This window comes from Miscanthus floridulus, chromosome 8, assembly GCF_019320115.1.
Source record: "Miscanthus floridulus cultivar M001 chromosome 8, ASM1932011v1, whole genome shotgun sequence".
NCBI classification, from domain to species: domain Eukaryota; kingdom Viridiplantae; phylum Streptophyta; class Magnoliopsida; order Poales; family Poaceae; genus Miscanthus; species Miscanthus floridulus.
Window position 1 is genome coordinate 173,483,736 of NC_089587.1, and position 10,567 is coordinate 173,494,302.

Consider the following 10,567-nt stretch of genomic DNA (forward strand, 5'->3'; position numbering starts at 1 on the left):
CAAACTATTTATTTAAATACCTTTATTATTTTACTGAGATATTTAGGTTAAATAATAAACATATACTAGATGTACTTCATAAATTCTCAAAAAATTTGCAGTGCCTTACTAATGCTATCAAAGGACTACTATAAAAATTTCATGTCATTTTACCAAGTAGAACATCCTATACAAAAATGACAAGGCAGCAAGGCTTGAAATAGCATAAATGGAAAACCTTATTGAAAAGTGTCAAACAATAGATTTCCTATTTTTCTTAGCATCCATATGGTACTAGGATTACCTCCAACAAATTTCATGAATTTTGGATTCATAAATAATTTATAAAAATTTACACAAGGATCTTCTAATTATAAAAGAAAAATCTATAACTACAACTCTACACATGCACTCATCTTCAAATTTTTACCAGAGCTCACATATGCTAAGACTAGCTTACCACAAAAATTTCATAATTTTTGGAGCACAGGAACTCTAGATATAAAATAAACAAATTTGAATGCATTCAAAAGCACATTTCAAATCCCTATTTAAATCTCCAAAAATTTCTACTGTAAATGTCAAGAACATATTTTTCCTAAATACTACACTTCCTAAGGAACACTAACAAATTTATTTCACAATTTTTGAAGCTACCAAACTGAAGATACAAAAATTACAAAACATATGAAATCTGCATTCAAAATGAACTGGCTTTAATACATGGAGTTGCTGACAAGCGGGACCCACTAGTCAGTTGACCCCACCTGTCATTGAGACAGAAACAGAGCCGGCGGTGCTACTCTATGGACACGGCCAGAGCTCGCCGACGGCGAACTTGTCGGCAGTAACATCTTCATGGCGTGACCTACTCGACCTAGCGCATCTATTGAACCACTTGGCTAGCCCTATCGTCGACGCCTGTGACGATGGCGGCGGCCATGGCGGAGCGAAGGTGTGGGCCGACGGCGAGACGCCAGTGGAAGCTACGGCGGCTCAATCAAACGCTACGCCGAGCATCACCGAGCTACGGCGGACCTAGCTAGCGCCCTATCGTGGCTTGGGATGGTCGGTGGCGATGTGGCCATGGTGACGGGGCTAGCGGCGGAGCTCCGGCGAGGCTTTGCACGGTGCGGTGGCTTATCAAGTGCTATCAGCGGGCACGGGAGGAGGCAGTTGGATGCTGGGAAGCTGGTGGTGCTGCTGCGGTGATGATTGGGCGGCTCGACGTGAGCTTGCACACGGCTATGGTGACGGCGGAGGCGAGGAGATGCTTGGCTATTGCTACGGGCGCTGCCAGTGATGAAGGAGAGTTGGGAAATGCGAAATGAGGGCGCAGACAGGAGTGGGCGGGTGCTGGTGTGATAATGCCGCGCTCAGGCGCGTCGTGGCCTACGCGGTCAGGGCAACAGCGATGCACGGCCATCGCGACCTCCACGCGGCACGCGATTCCTGCCAGTGTCGGCCACTGACGATTTCGATTTAGTCGGTTCAGTTAAGCAAGGCCGAGCCTAACGACGAGTTTTGCAATCGAGTTAACTGAGAATCCGTGGCTCCGTTGTGCAAACATCCTAAATCGAATTGGTAGACCTATGTACCAGCTTCAACTATTGTTCAATAATTGTGTTCTAATTCCCAACCAACATCGAGTAAAATCAATCCAAAGTCGGGCTAACAGCACTGTCAGTGATCAAGACTTAGAAAAATTTTGTGAAGTGTTGAAATCTTGATTCTTCTAACTTTTGTGGGACCAATTCAAGCATGCTAGGAGCTGAATCAGTCAATGACCTAAAAATAAAAGTTGTTCCTTATGTCAAATACTACAACTTTGCTTTAGTGATCTTCTCCATGCAAGGTCTCTAACACCTAGTTCAAACTTGGTCAAACATGTCACATTTACATGATGATACACATCAAAGCATGGCTTAATGACCTTTTTACCCCTAACCATGAATATCAAAGTTGTTCATAAAGATACTCTAAACATGTTTAAGCAATTTGCAAGGTCATTCAATCATTTCATGTAGTAGTCACTCATAGGGCTAATTAGTGTAATCACAAGAAAGCTTAAGTGTTGGTTCATGAAATGTAGCCATGAACAAGGTCCTATTTGCTACCCTAGGTGTTGCTACATGTTTGTGTGACTCACATCCACCAAGTACATGTGTCCACTCATGATCATATGCATAGACACATGGAGACATGAAATAACGAGAAAAGTTGCATATGTTTAAGAAACATGCGATAATAAGCAAATGTTGCAGATGTTTCAATCCAATGTTTCAAGTGTCAAAGCTTATATATGAATGCTTTATGATCATGCTCATGCTATGCAAGTCAAGTTATGCAAGGCTAACACCCGAGGTGTTACATTAGTCTTGTTGAGTACCATTGTACTCAAGGTTTGTTAACCCTTGTTGCAGGTGAGTCACATGCGCAGGCTTGTTTTGGTCTCTACTGCATGTCTGTGTTTGAAGTCAATGACGATGAGGAGTGATGAATGGCCTTTGGACAAGGCACTAGTTTATATGATAAATAAAGTTAATGTAATATTATCCCGCTACTATGGTTGTATAACACTTTTGGTATTGTAAGTTTGAAAACAACTGATTTGTAACCTATGTTACCTTAAGACTTCCGCTATCTTTACTCTGATGTATATATTTGAATAAACTATTGTAATCTATAATGTCTGGGATCAGGATCCTGTTTGAAAAGAGAATCGTGGATGATTCGGGTTTCCCGAGGACACCCGACAGACCTGTTGAGTTGTTGGGAACTCGTGAACGCTATCCGAGGTCTGTTAAGACAACGATAGGTGCACGTGGGCCCGATTCCTTAGGAGGTTCTGCCACAGCTTGCTAGTATTAGGGGGAGAGCCTCTCTGATTAATAACTTGTTACAAAAATCATATTACTCTCTTTTCTTTGTATGAGTTTTTCCTTTTTGGGTTTCTCATATAAAGTTTTTAATGAGGCAATATCAACACAAGGTTATGTCATATCATCTATTTTTCCCACAAGGGTTTTTTGATGGATGATATTGGGATATAAGATGCATTGTACTCTTTTCTTTGTGTGAGTTTTCCATTTATGGTTTCTCATATAAATTTTTTGATGAGGCAATGTCAACATAAAGTTATATGCTTATCATCTAGTTTTCCCCACCGGGTTTTTTGGAAGATGATATTTGACGCATATTGACCATATGGTCAAACTGTTTCTAGACTAAGGCTTTTGGTTTATCTCAAAGGGTCTAATAACACTGGTGATTGTATATCATGGTGTTTCTCCTTATTTTTTCCATCGGGTTTTAAGGAGTTTTGCCTAGTATACCAGTATTACTTTGGTTTTTTTCCACATGGTTTTTCAAAGATTCATAAAGATGCATAATAGACGAACAGTAAAGACTATAAGGAGTTAATTGATCAAGGGAGAGTGTTGAGAATTATTATTTAGTGCTCAATTATGGATTAATCCAAGGGGTGTCTTTTCACCCCCTCTCTCTCTTTCACACTTATAACCGTCCACATGGGCTCTGTATATATATGTACGCATTGTTCATTGGAATACAACAGAGACCATTTGCATCACTCGCTTCTCTCCCGTTCTCTACTTTTCTAACAGTAAAGTTCATTGAATCATCGATTGGCTGGGACAATTTATTTAGGACTCCCTCCTTTCCAAAAAGATCCAATTCTAGATTAGTGATATATTAAAGCACAATTGAGTTTGACCAAATTTATTTTCTCTAAAAATATTACTCCCTCCTTTTCAAATATAAGATGTATTATTTTTTTATACATTATAAATAGCGATAGTCATCTTTGATTATTTGCTACATTCGTATATTTTCTATTAGATATATGGTATATCTAAGTTCACAGTAAAAATTATATCTAGAAAAGTTAAATCGTCTATAATTTAATAATTTAAAATGAAGGAAGTACAAAATAGGTATCATTTTATTTGTCATGAGAAATATTTTCATAATATACTTATTTAATATTTTTTACCTATCGTCGAACTTTAGGCACTTTAACAAGAATGCATGTAGAATATTTGTATTTTTTTTTTAGAATGGAGGTAATAAAAACTATCCCTTTTTTCAACAAATAGCACTTTTAATTTCATAATTGCATAACTTAATTGCTACTTTCCTAGAGCTGACATATATTTGTGTCTCTCCATGAGCTCTGATGGAGGGGCATTGTACAAGTTGAGAATGTCTCTTTTAGCACACCTGTTTGTGATGGTTTTCGCGATGTACTCTGATGAAAACAAGCTACCAACTCAGATAATATAGGCCACCACAACGGTTTGGTTGCGTCCTCAAACGTGAACTTACATCGCAACAGCAAGCAGTAATGAAGAAAATAAGTGCTCCCGTGAACCAAAAGCAAATTCTTCCCACTCAGCTTGCGGCTCCCTCCGACAATGAGATTTTGGTACCTTCTAAATTTCAGTGCACGAGAAGCACACATTGCATGAACAAAATGCCTGAACTATGAGGAAATAAGTTCACTTCATCTGTTTCTATACCTAATATTAAAGAGACAAAATTTCTCTTCATTTTTTATCCACCTCCTCTTAATTACCCAGATAGCATAGTGAAAGGTCCTAATATGGCTAGAGGGGATGAATAGCCTATTTAAAAATCTACAAACCAACTAGAGCAATTTTATTAGCATAACAAATAGTGAAATGTAAATTGTTCTAACTCTACAAGGGTTGCAAGCCACATATCCAACAATTCTAGTTGCTATAATCACTAAACACATAATTTGTTATGTCACTACTCACTAAGAGCTCTCATACTTGCTACACTAAAGAGCTCCACTAGATGAACTTAAACTACAAAGCAAGCTCTCAATTCTAGCTACACTAAAGAGCTTGCTACAACTAGTTTACAAGAATATAACTGAGTGGGTAGGGTGATTATACCGCCGTATAGAAGAGTGAACCAATCACAAGATGAATACTAAAGCAATCACCGGGAGAATACCAAATGGCAAGAGACAACCAGTTTTTCTCCCGAGGTTCACGTGCTTGCTGGCACGCTAGTCCCTGTTGTGTCGACCAACACTTGGTGGTTCGACGGCTAAGAGGTGTTGCACGAACCTCGTCCACACAATTGGACAACGTAAGAACCTACCCACAAGTGAGGTAACTCAATGACACAAGCAATCCACTAGAGTTATCTTACGGCGCTTCGCCGGGGAAGGCACAAAACCCCCCACAATCACCGCGATCGGAGCCATAGACAATCGCCAACCTCCGCTCGATGATCCTCACTGCTCCAAGCCATCTATGTGGCGGCAACCAGCAAGAGAAACAAGTGAATCCCGTAGCGAAACACGAATACCAAGTGCCTCTAGATGCAATCACTCAAGCAATGCACTTGGATTCTCTTTCAATCTCACAAAGATGTTGGATCAATGATGGAGATTAGTGAGATGGCTTTGGCTAAGCTTACAAGGTTGCTATGTCAATGCAAATGGCCAAGAGGGTGAGCTTGAGCCGATCATGGGGCTTAAATAGAAGCCCCCATGAAATAGAGTCATTGGCTCCTCAGTCTACTGAAAAACGGGGTGACCGAACGCGTAGGTCAGATCGACCAGACACAGGACCCCAGCGTTCGGTCGCGTGATGCACGCCACATGGCCCCTGCTTTAAATGTTGATCGCCCGATCTCAACGGTCATCAGTGCACTTAAGTTGTGACCGGACGCGCTGCTTGAAGTGACCGGACGCACCAACACCAGCGTCCGGTCGTTTCCAGTAAAGTTCCACTCGTGACCATACGCGTCCGATTGATCACGACCGGACGTAGGACCCCAGCGTCTAGTCACTTCTAGTAAGCTTCCACAGGTGGAAATTCATGCCTGACCGGACTCACCCAGCGTTCGGTTACTCACGGTCTTCTCAGTGCGCTGCCACATCAGCGGGATCGGACGCAACCAGCTAGCGTCCGGTCGAAGACCGACGCCAGTGTCTTCACTGCTCCCACTGACCGGACGCTCCGGTCTAATTGAGACCAGCGTCCGGTGCACTATGTGAAACCCTACCTTTTCTATACAGGGCGCCGGTAGCATCGTCGGACTATCCGCACTCTATGCGCGGACACCTCGCCGATGAAGTTTCTTACCCTTGCTCCCAAGTGCTAAACACAATGTGTATCATATTATACTCTTTTCTTTGTATGAGTTTTTCCTTTTTGGGTTTCTCATATAAAGTTTTTAATGAGGCAATATCAACACAAGGTTATGTCATATCATATATTTTCCCACAAGGGTTTTTTGATGGACGATATTGGGACATAAGATGTATTGTACTGTTTTCTTTGTGTGAGTTTTCCATTTATGGTTTCTCATATAAAGTTTTTGATGAGGCAATGTCAACATAAAGTTATATGCTTATCATCTAGTTTTCCCCACCGGATTTTTTGGAAGATGATATTTGACGCATATTGACCATATGGTCAAACTGTTTCTAGACTAAGGCTTTTGGTTTATCTCAAAGGGTCTAATAACACTGGTGATTGTATATCATGGTGTTTCTCCTTATTTTTTCCATCGGGTTTTAAGGAGTTTTGCCTGGTATACCGGTATTACTTTGGTTTTTTTCCAAAGGGTTTTTCAAAGATTCATAAAGATGCATAACAGATGAACAGTAAAGACTATAAGGAGTTAATTGATCAAGGGGGAGTGTTGAGAATTATTATTTAGTGCTCAATTAGGGATTAATCCAAGGGGTGTCTTTTCACCCCCTCTCTCTCTCTTTCACACTTGTAAGTGTCCACATGGGCTCTGTATATATATGTACGCATTGTTCATTGGAATACAACAGAGACCATTTGCATCACTCGCTTCTCTCTCGTTCTCTACTTTTCTAACAGTAAAGTTCATTGAATCATCGATTGGCCGGGACAATTTATTTAGGACTCCCTCCTTTCCAAAAAGATCCAATTCTAGATTTGTGATATATTAAAGCACAATTGAGTTTGACCAAATTTATTTTCTCTAAAAATATTACTCCCTCCTTTTCAAATATAAGATGTATTATTTTTTTATACATTATAAATAGCGATAGTCATCTTCGATTATTTGCTACATTCGTATATTTTCTATGAGATATATGGTATATCTAAGTTCACAGTAAAAATTATATCTAGAAAAGTTAAATCGTCTATAATTTAATAATTTAAAATGAAGGAAGTACTAAATAGGTATCATTTTATTTGTCATGAGAAATATTTTCATAATATACTTATTTAATATTTTTTACCTACCGTCGAACTTTAGGCACTTTAACAAGAATGCATGTAGAATATTTGTATTTTTTTAGAACAGAGGTAATAAAAACTATCCCTTTTTTCAACAAATAGCACTTTCAATTTCATAATGCATAACTTAATTGCATTCTGTACGAGTGTGATTTCATAGACATTTTTTCTTATTTGATCCAAAAATTTTGGAGACGAAACTGTCAAAAGTCACATCATTTTTTTTTATAAAGTCACACCAACCGGTAGAAGTACAAAACTTAGAATTGTAGTTAGCAGCACTCACACCATTTGGTAGATATACAAAACTAAAAATTGAAGTTAGCAGCCCCCAGATGTTAGGTTCTGTTTAACATAGTTGTAGGAAACTGTACGCCTGCCACCCGCGCGCAATGATCTTTGCTACTTTCCTAGAGCTGACAGATATTTGTGTCTCTCCATGAGCTCTGATGGAGGGGCATTGTACAAGTTGAGAATGTCTCTTTTAGCACACCTGTTTGTGATGGTTTTCGCGATGTACTCTGATGAAAACAAGCTACCAACTCAGATAATATAGGCCACCACAACGGTTTGGTTGCGTCCTCAAACGTGAACTTACATCGCAACAGCAAGCAGTAATGAAGAAAATAAGTACTCCCGTGAACCAAAAGCAAATTCTTCCCACTCACATGCAGCTTGCGGCTCACTCCGACAATGAGATTTTGGTACCTTCTAAATTTCAGTGCACGAGAAGCACACATTGCATGAACAAAATGCCTGAACTACGAGGAAATAAGTTCACTTCATCTGTTTCTATACCTAATATTAAAGAGACAAAATTTCTCTTTATTTTTTATCCACCTCCTCTTAATTACCCAGATAACATAGTGAAAGGTCATAATATGGCTAGAGGGGATGAATAGCCTATTTAAAAATCTACAACCTAACTAGAGCAATTTGATTAGCATAACAAATAGTGAAATACAAACTATTCTAACTCTACAAGAGTTGCAAGCCACCTATCCAACAATTCTAGTTGTTATGATCACTAAACACATAATTTGTTATGTCACTACTCACTAAGAGCTCTCATACTTGCTACACTAAAGAGCTCCACTAGATGAACTTAAACTACAAAGCAAGCTCTCAATTCTAGCTACACTAAATAGCTTGCTACAACTAGTTTACAAGAATATAAATAAGTGGGTAGGGTGATTATACCGCCGTATAGAAGAGTGAACCAATCACAAGATGAATACTAAAGCAATCACTGGGAGAATACCAAAGAGCAAGAGACAACCAGTTTTTCTCCCGAGGTTCACGTGCTTGCCGGCACGCTAGTCCCCGTTGTGTCGACCAACACTTGGTGGTTCGACGACTAAGAGGTGTTGCACGAACCTCATCCACACAATTGGATAACGCAAGAACCTACCCACAAGTGAGGTAACTCAGTGACACAAGCAATCCACTAGAGTTATCTTCCGGCGCTCCGCCGGGAAGGCACAAAACCCCCCACAATCACCGCGATCGGAGCCATAGACAATCACCAACCTCCGCTCGATGATCCTCACTGCTCCAAGCCGTCTATGTGGCGGCAACCACTAAGAGAAACAAGTGAATCCTGTAGCGAAACACGAATACCAAGTGCTTCTAGATACAATCGCTCAAGCAATGCACTTGAATTCTCTTTCAATCTCACAAAGATGTTGGATTAATGATGGAGATGAGTGAGATGGCTTTGGTTAAGCTCATAAGGTTGCTATGTCAATGCAAATGGTCAAGAGGGTGAGCTTGAGCCGACCATAGGGCTTAAATAGAAGCCCCCACGAAATATAGCCACTAGCTCCTCAGTCTACTAAAAAACGGGGTGACCGGACGCGCAGGTCAGATCGACCGGACACAGGACCCCAGCGTTCGGTCGCGCGATGCACGCCACATGGCCCCTGCTTCAAATGTTGATCGCCCGATCTCAACGGTCATCAGTGCACTTAAGTTGTGACCGGACGCGCTGCTCGAAGTGACTGGACGCACCAACACCAGCGTCCGGTCGTTTCCAGTAAGGTTCCACTCGCGACCATATGCGTCCGGTTGATCACGACCGGACGCAGGACCCCAGCGTCCGGTCACTTCCAGTAAGCTTCTAGAGGTGGAAATTCACGACCGGACTCGCCCAGTGTCCGGTTACTCACGGTCTTCTCAGTGCGCTGCCACATCAGCGAGATCGGACGCAACCAGCTAGCGTCCGGTCATGAAGTGACCCAACGTCCGGTCGAAGACCGATGTTAGCGTCTTCACTGCTCCCACTGACCGGACGCTCTGGTCCAATTGAGACCAGTGTCCGGTGCACTATGTGAAACCCTGTCTTTTCTATACAGGGTGCCGGTGGCATCGTCGGACTGTCCGCACTCTATGCGCGGACACTTCGCCGGTGAAGTTTCTTACCCTTGCTCCCAAGTGCTAAACACAATGTGTATCACCTTTGTGCATGTGTGTTAGCATATTTTCACAAACATTTTCAAGGTGTTAGCACTCCACTAGATCCTAAATGCATATACAATGAGTTAGAGAATCTAGTGGCACTTTGATAACCGTATTTCGATACAAGTTTCACCCCTCTTAATAGTACGGCTTTCTAACCTAAATATGATCACACTCGCTAAGTGTTTTGATTACCAAAACAAAATGGCTCCTACCACTTATACCTTTGCCTTGAGCCTTTTGTTTTTCTTTATCCTTTTCCAAGTTCAAACATGTGATCATCGTCATGGCATCGCCATCATCATGTTATGATCTTTATTTGTTTCACCACTTGGAATGTGCTACTTATCTCATAATCACTTTGATAAACTAGGTTAGCACTTAGGGTTTCATCAATTCACCAAAACCAAACTAGAGCTTTCACATATAGTTTCCCATGTCTCGTATGTGATCCGAACTTGTTACCCATACTCATACGAGTTAGGAAACACGCGTCTAGAGATGATGAATACATAGTCAGATTCGAATATGTATTGGTTCACGCTCTACGTATCTCATATGTGACCTACACTTATAACATGTGTTTATTCATATGGGTTACAACAACTCGCATCTAACGATGATACAGAGTCTGTACCACACGAACACATTTGCTAGTAAACTAACAAGATCTATCGTAATCGTATAAGTTAAAGTACTTGTTTATCATAGGCAGACGATATAACAAAAAATATAAGGAGGCTTTGAAATCGTACTTGTTGATCAAATGATCTTTGAAAGGGTTTTGATGTCGCCTAGAGGAGGCTGAATAGGCGTTTTTGAAATTTATAACAACAAACAAAACCTCA